At 42.2% G+C, this 12,106-nt stretch overlaps 1 protein-coding gene across 2 annotated transcripts in view; it reads left to right on the forward strand.

Annotated features, from left to right (window-relative positions):
• The first annotated feature begins 326 nt into the window (after nt 1-326).
• The window catches only part of PRKCD (protein kinase C delta), a 128,574-nt gene continuing 116,794 nt past the window's right edge, over nt 327-12,106 (forward strand). The window contains exon 1 of one of the 2 annotated variants that reach the window (XM_032772903.2): nt 327-471. The gene's annotated coding sequence lies outside the window, so the exon portion shown is untranslated. The remainder of the gene's footprint in view (nt 472-12,106) is intronic. The other variant, XM_075072793.1, reaches the window with a different exon arrangement.

The following is a 12,106-nucleotide window of genomic DNA, read 5'->3' on the forward strand; positions in this document are numbered from 1 at the left end:
AAGGAGAGTGAGAAAAGGAAAAGGCCGGCAAGAGAGAGGGAAGGTAAAGTGAGGGAAGGGAGACGGGAAAAGGCGGGAGGAGAGCAAGGGACGGGACCGAGGAAAGGGAAAAGAGAAGAAAACAAGGGCGGTGAAGGAGCAAGCGGAGCTGGAGGATGGCTCTGTCCCGCGCCCCGCCGCCGGAGGACGGGCTCTAGGGCTAGGTTTCCTGCCGGAACCGATGCAGCAGGAGCCCACACACCCCCACCCTGGGCGAGGCGGCGCCGGCGGGGCAGGTGAGCTGGCCGGGGCGGAGGAGGGAGCTGTGCCCCGGAGGGCGGAGCGCAGGGGCGGGCGAAGCGCCAGGGGGCGGGGAGGCCGGGCTGGGCTGGGCTGGGAGCTCGCTAGCTTTCGGACAGCGCTCGGCCTGGGAGCTGCCGGAGCCGTCTGGCCGGGACGCCGGCCCCGCCGTGCTCAGCTCCCCGGGAGGCGGTGAGTGCCTGGGGTCCGTGCGGGGGGCGCCGCCCGGGTACCTGCCGCCGGGGCCCAGGCTCGGGGAGTTCCTCGCTTCTCACGGCAGTTCCTGCCTCGCCTGGCGCCGGGTGAATGAGGAAGCGGCAGAGGCGCTGCCTCTCCCTCCCCTCCCTCTACAGGAGGCTCCTTCGTGCCTTGGTTGCGGGTGCTGGACGAGGGGGCCCCGTCCCTGTCCCCGCTTTAGGGGGTGCGCATCTCCGCGGGGGGCAGCGCTCAGTCTGCTCCAGCCTGTGGCTCTCCCTTTAGCCGCCCCCGGGGGCTCAGGTTCCCCGCTCAGCACTGGCAGGGTGGCGGAGGTAGCTGGCTTTGGGCTCAGGACGGGGACACTCGTATAAGTCAACGAGGGAGCTTTGATCTGCTCTGTCTTCCCCTCCTGGCGGCGTAAGGAGAGACGGTCGGGGCTGCTCCGCAGAGCTCGCACAGCTGTGGGGTAAGCAAAGGTTGCCTCTGACATCCTTTGGCGAGGAGATAACTCCACCATGGCTTCCTGGCTCTGTGAGCCTCCATATTTTGTGTATTGACTCCGTGGTGAATGCACAGAAATCAGGGAATATAAGCGGCTGTCGGCTCGGTCCGTCTTGTTGACAGTTTTGTTTGCTGACTTCGGATCCTGTCTTTCTTCTTGGTGAACTTGCTGCTAAGAGTTACGCTTGTACTTTAGTCATTCACCTTCCGAAGGTCTTGCTGTAAATGCCTTACTTGTTACATGCTAAACCAGGGGTAGGCAACCTATGGCACGGGTGCCGAAGGCAGCAGGCGAGCTGATTTTCAGTGGCACTCACGCTGCCCGGGTCCTGGCCACCAGTCTGAGGGGCTCTGCATTTTAACTTAATTTTAAATGAAGCTTCTTAAACATTTTAGAAACCTTATTTACTTTACATACAACAATAGTTTAATGATCTATTATAGACTTATAGAAAGAGACCTTCTAAAAAAGTTAAAATGTATGAGTGATACGTAAAATGTATGAGTGGTACGCAAAACCTTAAATTAGAGTGAATAAATGAAGACTCCGCACATCACTTCTGAAAGGTTGCTGACCCCTGTGCTAAACTTTGTTTGAGTGTAAAAGCTGGTCAGGGGTGGTTTGTAAATCAGCAAGTGATTTTTGTTAAATAGCTTACTGAATACTTGAGAGTCAGATCAGTAAACATATTGAAACAGGGGTCTCTGGCTAACTCTGAACTAATATAGTGGCCACAGACGCTGATGCTAGTTAATATACATGATAATGGACTTGCGTAACAAAAGCTGAATTTAGTACATTTAGAAAGCAGATTAAAAAAAAAAAGCCTTCCTAGCTGATTTGTGTTTCCCCTTTTCTTGAGAGGATGGGAACTGGCAAGACTATATTGACATTTTTTAAATTGTTGTTGAAATATAGCCAACATGACAATTGATGCTAATCAAATGGTCCTTGCAACAAATGATGACAGTCATATAGTTTTTTGTTAGGCATTTTCAGTGGTGCTCTTGCTTCAGAAGTGAGGGGCCAGGAAGTAAGGATGCTTATACCCTTCTACATGTTAGTAAAAGTTGTATCCCTGTATTAGATGGCTCAGCTGTGTGAATGAGAGACTTTTTTTGTGTTGACGTTGTCCTTAGCATGTCTTCTGGTTTCACTGTGATAATAGTGATCATTAGCTCCAGGAAGCATAGCTAACCTGGACAGGGAAACTTTGTGTTCAGGGAGGAATCATAATTTAGCCCAGGAATGTTACAGAATGAAGTCATTTATCTATCTATCATGTCAGCTAAACGTTTGATTATAAAACAGCCGTAGCTTCCTTTGATTTGGGAGATGAAGCAACATATCAGCAGAACAGACTGTAAAAATATATATACATCAAAAGCAAATAGGAGCAAAGTTGAGTTTTCAGTGAGCTAAGCAAGTTATAACTATATGACAAGATAATGGAATTCTTACATCTTCAATCCCTGTTCAGATATCTGAAGCTTGTGTAATGTAGGGCTGCCAATTTTGCTTGGACATATTCCTGGAGGTTTCATCACATGACATAATCTTTATTTCCTGGAGACTCCAGGAAGGTTGGCAACCCTACACTCAGCATGTCAAGCTATAAAATCCCTCGCTATGTGATCACATATGGATCTTTTGAAAGCAGTTAGAAAACAGAGTAAAATTGAAGGAATTAACCTTTCTGGTCTCTCCTTTTTGTATGCATACAATATATGCATACACATACCCCCTACTATATGTATAAGTTCATAGAGGAAACTTCAGAATTCTCCAGTGAGAATACTGCGCTGGAGTTTGAACCTTTAACATTATTGAAATATAGCATTTTATGTTCATATCTGAAGTCTTAATTTACAGGGGTTGGTTGGATACTGTGCTATTTCTCTCCTAAAATACCCAGGTAGCACAGAGGAGATATTATTACTTTTCGCATAGGAACTGCCAGGCCCAAAAGTCCATCTAGTGTAATATCCTCTGAGTTGACAGTGGACAGGATCAGGGGAGGTTGTAAGAACCCCACTGAAGACAAATGGGAGATCATCTGCCTCCCACATTGTGTCTCTCTCTGTTAATCTCAAACAGTTGGTTTTAGTTTGGTTTAACCTGAAACATTAGGTTTAAAGTCTCTAACAAAATGTTGTTCACATTAACTGTCATAACTTTTTGGATATTCTTGTTATCCATATGAAAGTCCAATTTCTTTTGAATTTTGGTAATTTCTTGGCCTCATGCACATGTTTAGGCTATGTCTACACTGCAATCAGAGGTGTGATTTGCAGTTTGTGTAAGCATATCCATGTTTGCTTTAGTCTAGCTAACCCACTGAGATAGCAATGCAAGCATGGGCTTCAACATGGGCTTTCCAAGTCTGCCCAGTCCACATAGATACGTTTCAGGTTGCTAGTCTGCATTGAAGACTGCGCTGCTGCATCTTCACTGCCATTTTAGTGAGCTAGCTAGATTCAAGCTACCATAGGTATGCCTAGCCAAGATGCAAATCACACCTCCAGTTGCAGTGGAGGCATACCCCAGGTGCTTCTTTCACTTGGTATGCTAGCTACTGTTAAATGCACAGGCAAGTAATGCATGCTGTGCGCCACACCAAAGAAACAACCAGAGAAAGAAATGCCATTGTGTTTTGAGGTGATTGCAGTTTGTCAAGCTGAAGCAGCAACATAGTAATTTTCCTGAAATGTTCCTTAACTGCTCAACAGCTACTTCAGTAATTTAAAAAAAATGTTCAGCATTTCCTGTTTAGAGCAGTTCCTGAAAACGTCTGTTACAAAAATATATGAGCTAATATCTAATATTCTGACTGATGGATTATCAGTTACCCAAAGCCACAGTGGAAAGTCTGCAAACTTTGGGGAAAGAGTTAAACACTGCAGATTGCAACACACAGTTTCAGAACATTATCTTTTTTTTCAGCTTCTACTTCCTACCTCAAGTTGTATGTTAAAATACAATCATTAGGTTCCACAAATGCATTCCCATGCATGTACCCTTTATCTTATTCTTTTCATAATACTCTTCTTGACTTAAAGTTCTTTGACTGTCTTCTTTATAAAACCTTCTTATAATGGCCTTCAATTAAGCATTACCTGTTCATGAAATTTAAAATATTGTTATTTCTAAAGGGGCTGAGAGACGGAGAGGGTAAAAACTGTACATTTTGGAATTGTATTTTTAAACCAAAATTTCTACAACATGAGAAATATTACTCCATTAAGCACAAATTAAATGATTTTGTGTAATGATAAATGAAATGGAGTTAAGAACTACCAGTACTTCAGCAATCTAATTCTAGGAGTTCAAACTTAGCCGTCAAGTTATTACAGCTGCTCAGTGGCAATGAATGGCTCAATATGAGAGTGTAGGCAACTGTCATCTGTTACAAAGCTCTGTTGATGTAAGGTCAATATAGTTGTTAAATGCAGCATAGAGTCACTGTCTGATGTGAAGCAGAATTCATAGAAAGTAGTCTGAGTTCTGCCGTGCCCCCCAACCCCCGCTGTGTTTAAAACAGTGATTCCCATGCAGAGACAAACCTGATAAAAAGAGATCTCTTAAACACAGGAAGCAATTTACTTTGGCTGGTATTTTGCCTATGCCATAATTACTTGTGAATATATTTGGGGTATATTTTTTATAACGTATAGCCTGCCTTTTCCTTGTGCTCAAACATACTGTGCAGTCATAATTCTGTCACCATGGCATCGGTTTGGTGAGCCTGAAATACTGAGATATAATAAATTCCAATTTCTGACCTCACAGCACAGTGAAGAGAAAATGGGCTACGAGGAAAGCAGCACTGCTTAAATGTATTTACTTTTGTGAGCTTGCAAATTTTGGAAGGATACTTAAAAACAAATCTATATACTTATCAAAATAATAGATTAAGTAAATATCATTAATAACAAAGTTTTTGTATTAAAGCCGCTCTCTAAATTGGCCCTGGGCCTAAAATTAGACCTGCGACTCTCGTTTCTGGTTCAAGGATATGCACGTCCCTCTGCTTTGCTTGTCTACTTAATTTTGGGGAGTAGGCAAGACACTTATGTGTTCTAGATCTTGGCTCTCTAATGAGTTGGAGTTCAGATCTTAGACCTCAGATTTGAGGAAGAGATAAGGAACTCTTCCTCCTTCAACACCAAGATCAGAAAGACATTTACCTCCCACAGAAAAACAAGTTGAGTAGACCAGGGCTTGAAACATCAAACACTAGTCAAAGGCAGATAGAAAAGGAGGGAACTACTAGTGAAATTCCAGAGTAACCCACTTGTTATTGGAAACCCAATGCCCCCACTATCATTGGCTGCTGGAAAGAGTGCTAGGATTCCTACCAGAATGCTCTTCTTGGACTTTAGTCTGGGCCTCTGTCTTGCATATCGGTTTCTGGCTAGTAGGTGCCTAATAAACATGAATGCGCTTTCCTCTTCCATTCAGCCTTGTAATTATTTGTGGAGCTCCACTACTGTACCTCTCGACAGCTTCCTTTGAGTCCTTCTCTCCTTAAATAGCCTCAATGCCTGAGTTGGTTCCTGATAGTTTCAAGCTGTGCAAGGGGTCCTAAATGCCAGGAGAGAAAGGAACCTGAGTCTTGCAGAAGGATAAAATTAACATACTCTGGTCATTTTCACTGTTGCTATTCAGAACCCCCTGGACAGCAGTGGAAAATATCAAGAATCATGCCAATTTGAATCTGTTGTATTTGGCAAAGCTGTGAGCAATAGAGACAGGCACTAGAGCTCTTTCTGCAAACTCAGAAAGAAAACAGTACATTGGTTTACATTGTGTCCTATGTAGAAGGTTATCTTAGCTGCCATAAGAACTAGAGAGTGATAGCTTGACTTACTTATTTTTTCCCCATATGTACTGATCACCCTGTGTAATGGGAACTGTGGGTGCTCTCAGGATCTGTGACAATCAGGCTATTTAATTTTTTTAAATATGTGTTAGTTTATGCAGAAATAGAAGTATTGAAGTCCACTTGCCAGGAAAAGCTTCCACGTGTCAGAGGCAAGATTTATTTTTTCACTAGACTGAATTAGATTTTGGACCTGTCAAACTTGCTGTCACTTATCTTTTTTTTTTTCTTTCCAATTGACAAAAATTCAGTTAGAATTGATGCTGTTCTAGCTAGTAGGAGGGAGGCGCAGGGAAAACTCCAAAGGCATAAGTTGAGGTGCCAGACTTGAATATTAGTATTTTATAAATGTTTCTTAAAGGGGAGGGCAACTGCCCAAAATTAATAAAAAACTATAGAATATGCATTGCAGTATCCCAGTCCAGTATCTTTCAGTAACTGTGTTGGCGGAAACAAGGAGCAAAGCAGTAGCTTGGCACTCAGTTTACTAGAGAGAATCCCTCATGCTACTCGGCCAGCAACCTCAGAAGAGAGCCATCCTTTCCTCCTTTGTCAGCAGGACCATGATGATGGGATGCAAGTCCTTTGGAGTAATCAGAGGAGTTAAAAGTTCATGAAAATTGGGAACATCCTTGATCCAGCCGAGAAATAGAGGGTCTTTACAAATTGTTGCAATGTTGGTGCTGAGTGATTTGAAGTTTTGTTATGCCTTTCAGATAAATGCAGTTTATTGTCACTTAATGCTTAAGGCTGAAGCTGTCAAAAGATTGAGACTCAATGGGAGTTGGGTACTTAACTTGTTAAAAAACCTCAGTATAAATATTTAAACACATTTTGATGCAGAAAAACGTTCTTGGAAGTGATGATGCTGTATCAATATGGCTGCTGCACGTGATCACACATTAACAGGGGTAGGCAACCTCTGGCATGCGTGCCGAAGGCGGCACGCAAGCTGATTTTCAGTGGCACTCACACTGTCTGGGTCCTTGCCACCGGTCCGGGAGCTCTGCATTTTAATTAAATTTTAAATGAAGCTTCTTAAACATTTTAAAAACTTTATTTACTTTATATCCAACAATAGTTTAGTTATATATTATAGAGACTTAGAGAGAGAGACCTTCTAAAAATGTTGAACTGTATTACTGGCATGTGAAATCTTAAATTAGGGTGAATAATGAAGACTTGGCACACCACTTCTGAAAGGTTGCCGACCCCTGCACTAAAATCATTTTCACGTGATTGATATCTGACATTATAAAGTAAAATCAGTTTCTATAAACAGAATTTCAGAACACATCTACATAAATAGAAAATAATTTTAGGTATTTCAGTTCCCATGAATCTGGGTTAACATGTAGTTAGTTTGCTGTTGTGTGTGGTGTTGATAAGTTTATGTAAAGGTGTTTTCCCAAGCACAGTCAATTGGTATTCATGCAGTGGTAACTGCTTAATAAACTGTTTGGTGTGTTTCTATGTGGCTATCACAGATAATTTCATAGAACTGTAGCATGAGTAATGCATCTTAATGGTTTCACCTGGAAAGGGACACACTCAAAGTTGCTAGGCCTTAAATTATACAAGTTCAACTATGTTTTGGAGTGTGTGTGTGTGTAGTTGGGGCGTGCTTCTTGTCACCTGTATTTTTGGGTGGGCAGAGACTCAAAACTTAAAAATGTGGCTCAGAAAAGGATTCTTGTGGATTCCAACAGTTACCTGCTTAAAAGAACAGGGCAGATGGGCAAATTACCAACGAGAACAAGAGATAATTTGGGTGACATTACAGTCATGGGCAAAGTATTATTAGATTGTTTGCTTAGTTGGTATGTCATCCAATAATGCCACTTCATTGACAGTATTATTTTTATTTGTGTGGTGGTAGTTCCTATGAGCCCCCAATCATAGACCAGTGTTTGTTTATGCACAGGCCACCTTTTTTGTTATAGAAAGTATCCTCCTTCCTTGGTTTGCAGAGGTGATTTATAGATCACAGGCCTGGTTCTAACACTGGCTGTGTGACCATAAACACCTGTATATCTTGACTTCATGAGGTCCCTTCTAGTCCTGTGATTCTATGAAACATCCCCAGCAAGAACAATAGATGTTTTCGCTCCCAACGTAAAAAGTTATACATGTTGGGGGGATGAAAATCTAGTCTTGTGCTGGCTTAACCTAGTTTTTTATTATGTGTTGGTTTCATGAGATGACAGATAGGGAATAAAAAGGTGAAACTTACTCTTAGGTCCCATAAGTTAAAGGTCAAGTTATGTAATAAGCCATTTAGAACCTCATTTTTCCCTGAGTATCTTTGTGTTGCAAACCTGTTAAAAGCAATGTTTGTGAATGTTGATTTTTGCCCCTCTTATCACTTTAAAGTCCATGGTTTCTTGAGGAAGTGCAGTTTATCTTCACCACCACATTTTTCTGCCTGACTAAGGCCTTGGCTACACTGGAGAGTTAAAGGGCTAGTAGTGGCTTTACAGTGCTGAAACTTACTCCCCGTCCAGATTGGCAAGGCACATACAGCGCTGTATCTCCCTGGCTACAGCGCTGGTTGTACTCCACATGGCTGAGAGGAATAAAGAGAACAGCGCTGGTGCTTCTGCGCTGGAGTGCCAGTGTAAACAGTGATTAATCTTACTATGCTGTAACTAACCTCTGGAACCTTCCCATAATGCTTTTAATAAAGAGCTCTCTTTCTTTTGTTATGATGCCTCTCTTTGTTTTGTTGTGAACTCAGGGCTCCAGGAGCTGCTTATCTAAAAAACAAACACAGCTACTGTTTGCTCGAGTAGAGGCAGGCAGGGAATGTCCACAGCTAGTGTTTGCTTGAGGAGAGAAACAGCACCCTGGGGAGGGGGTCTGTGGGAGCAGCTGCTTATCTGGTCTGAACGCTTTTTACATTTAAGAGTAAATGAGAGATGGTTGGGGGAAGGGGTCGGAATTTGCAAGGCAGGGAGCTGACACAGTGTCAGCTCCAAAAATCCACTCTCTCTGTCTCCCCCACACCCCCTGTCACACTCCACCCCAACCCCCTCTTTTGAAAAGCACGTTGCAGCCACTTGAACGCTGGGATAGTTGCCCGTAATGCAGCACTCCCAACACTGCTGCAAATGTGGCCACACTGCAGTGCTGGTAGCTGTCAGTGTGGCCACACTGTAGCGCTTTCCCTACACAGCTGTACAAAGACAGCTTTAACTCCCAGCGCTGTACAGCTGCAAGTGTAGCCAAACCCTAAGAAACTTGCTAAACCTGAACACTCAATGATTACAGAGTTTGGTCCTCATCATGCCTGTGGCGGCTCGTATATGTCAGTGCACCAGATTTATTTTGGGTCAACATGCAATGTAGGAAGAGTTGCAGAGAGGAGGAAGTCTTATTGTTTGTTGTGATATCAGACTTGTCTTTTTGTTTGCCTGCTGATTAAATATCTGGCCACAAGTTTCCAGAAATGTATTTCAAAGATATTTAGGTGTCTAAAGATGCAGCTAGGCACCTAATGAGATTTTCAAAGTTACCTAACTTCCACTGAAACCAGTGGGACCTGGGGCACGTAGGTGCTTCTGAAAATCCAGTAGGTGCCTAAATACCTTTAAAAATCTGGCTCTTAGTAAAATATTATGGACTAGACCCTGCAAGCCAAAACTCCCACTTTCTTCAATACAGCTTAGTTAGTCTATTGCTAACAGAGCTATTTGGTGAGGTTTTTAAAAACTAAACTTAACGGGTAGTGTGCACATTTGCCAAAAACTTCTGTTTGGGAACTGCTTCGGGCTGGGTGGGAAGTAGGGTGAGGCATGAGGTTTTTTCATTTAAAGAAAACTTGCTGCATGAAAAATTAATAACAATTGAGAAACTCCAGGCCAAATCCTTCCATAGTACCATCTTAGTGAAATATATGTAGCAAGATTCACCCCTTGCCTTTCATTTGCTGTTGTCAGAAGAGTCAGTAATGGAGCTGAATGAGCATCATTCAAGTACTCCGAAAGATTTTTATTAAAATGAAACTAGCTTTTTTAATTGTGAAAATCTCGTAATAAAATGATAGCTTTTGTAATGCCTCCTGGGTGACTTTGCATTTGGTTGGCTCAACTAAGTAACTAAAGAAGGGAGTGTTTTGTATCTAAATTTTTTTTTAATGTTACTTGGATTACACTGGTATAAATGCTGATTTGTGGCAATAACATAATTATATGTCAGATAATATTTTAATGGAAAACCTTTTGTCTATGTAGGATGTATTGCTTTTTTTAACAGTTTCTGATTCATTTAAATACATGTAAGAAAAGAACACAGATGATGTATTTCTTTCAGGGTGGATGGGTGTTTTCCTCTTGTTAAGATCTCATGCTTTTGACAGCAGACTTTGCTTCCTTTATAGATTCATGCTGATTCCTACAATAAGAACTAAAACCCCACACAGTCATATAAGTATGTGTGCATGTGATGGAGTAGGAGTTGATTTGACTAAAGATGCTTTTAGTATTGACAGAAGACTCTTCAAAAGTACCTGGAGATCTTTGCTACAAAAATACCACATTTCTCATACTCTCTAGTTCAGTGATACTCAGACCTCAGTGGTTCAGCATTATTGGTCAGCATTACCCAGAAGAGCCACAGTAGTGTGAATTAAATGTTTCATTTACTGTAGTACTATATATTCATATTTAAACAGTATGACAGAGCAATTATATATACACAATATTCTCGCAGTAAAATGACTGACCAAGTATTATTATTTTTATCAACTACAGTTGATTAATAACATAGTAAAAGCATCCTAAGTGGTTAAAACTTAGATTGGCTAATAATTAAATCATAGTGTTTTAATATCAAGTGCTGCAAAGAGCTCAGGAGAAACATTAACGAACCACTTGGGACTTGTGAGCCTGAGTCTGAGTATCACTGCTCTAGATTTTAGGTGTGCGGTGTGATCATAGAGTGACCTAATGCATCAGCAAACTGAATGATAAAGAATTAAAACTCTGTTAATGCAGAATTTCCAGTGGCTCCATAAAAGTTACATTGTGCTCTTATGCATCTGTTAGCTAAGTTCTGTGGCTTTCAGTGAACTAAAAAAATTCTTACTAAGATAAGATCTCATCAGGAAGTTGAGAGTTCACTAATAATGTCCTTTTCTTGTGTTCCTTAGCAGCTATCTAAAGCTGACTCTTGTCATTTCAATTCAGCAAGTTTATCCTGGTTCACCTGAGGATTATGTGACTCGGGTGCATAAGAGCACAGCTGAATTCATTTTGATAAACTAAGAACTGACTCAAACTTGGAAGTCAGCTGATGGCCCCAGTTGTATATGGATCACAGGGAGGAAGTAGCCTCAGTGCTGGGATCTCCCCCATCCCAGTCACACCACTACAGAAAAGGGGACTCCCTCTCGCCAATTCTCCAAACCCAGCGCAGGGGGAAGGGTAGAGAGAATGAGGGGCTAGTAGGCAAGGCTGCAGAACTCTTATTATGCCCCCTCTGACCCAGCAGAAGTTCAGCAAAAAAAAAATACAACCTGAATCTGTGTTATCTCATACAGAGATCTCCCTGCCCAAGGGGACCACCCTGGCCGTAAAGACTTCCTGATAATGCAGTTCCGATAGAGCAGCTCTGCTATTCAACTGAGGGCTACTGGAGACCAAGCCACTGTGAAGAAACAGGACCTGCTTCAGATCCCTGAGAGCTTGCCAGGTTAAAGAAGAGTCTGTAGTTTATTCCACAGTGGGCAGGGCTACCCCTGCACTTCCATCCGATTGGAATAGTATAAGAGGAACTTTTTGAGGGATCCTTGTAGAAACTTCCATCTTCTAGGGACTCCTTATACAGACTTTTCTGAAGGAGGGAATGATTTGGGCCAAAGGGTTTATAGGGCATTCCTGTTGACTTCCTGGGGGCTTGGAGATTTGGCCTGGAATTGTCTTTATTTAAAAACAAAATACCAACAACAGACTAGTTTCTACAGAATGAGCATTAAAACTGAGGAATCTGCAGTCTGCTTGTGCCCTGCTCCTCCACGTCTAGTTGAACCAGGCTATTAACTTAGTTCATGATGACTACTCCCTTTCCCAGTAGTAGGTTGAACTTGCTTCTTTGTGTGACCACTTCAGGGATCTCTTGCAGTTGGAAGGTGTTTATGAACCCGCATTTCACTCATTCATTTAATCAGGAATGAATCTCATTGTGACAAAAGTTGGTTTTTCAAAGAGAATATCTGGCAAGTGAGGGCATAGTTTCATTTTACCTCA

The sequence above is a fragment of the Chelonoidis abingdonii genome, chromosome 16 (assembly GCF_003597395.2).
Source record: "Chelonoidis abingdonii isolate Lonesome George chromosome 16, CheloAbing_2.0, whole genome shotgun sequence".
Lineage (NCBI taxonomy): Eukaryota > Metazoa > Chordata > Testudines > Testudinidae > Chelonoidis > Chelonoidis abingdonii.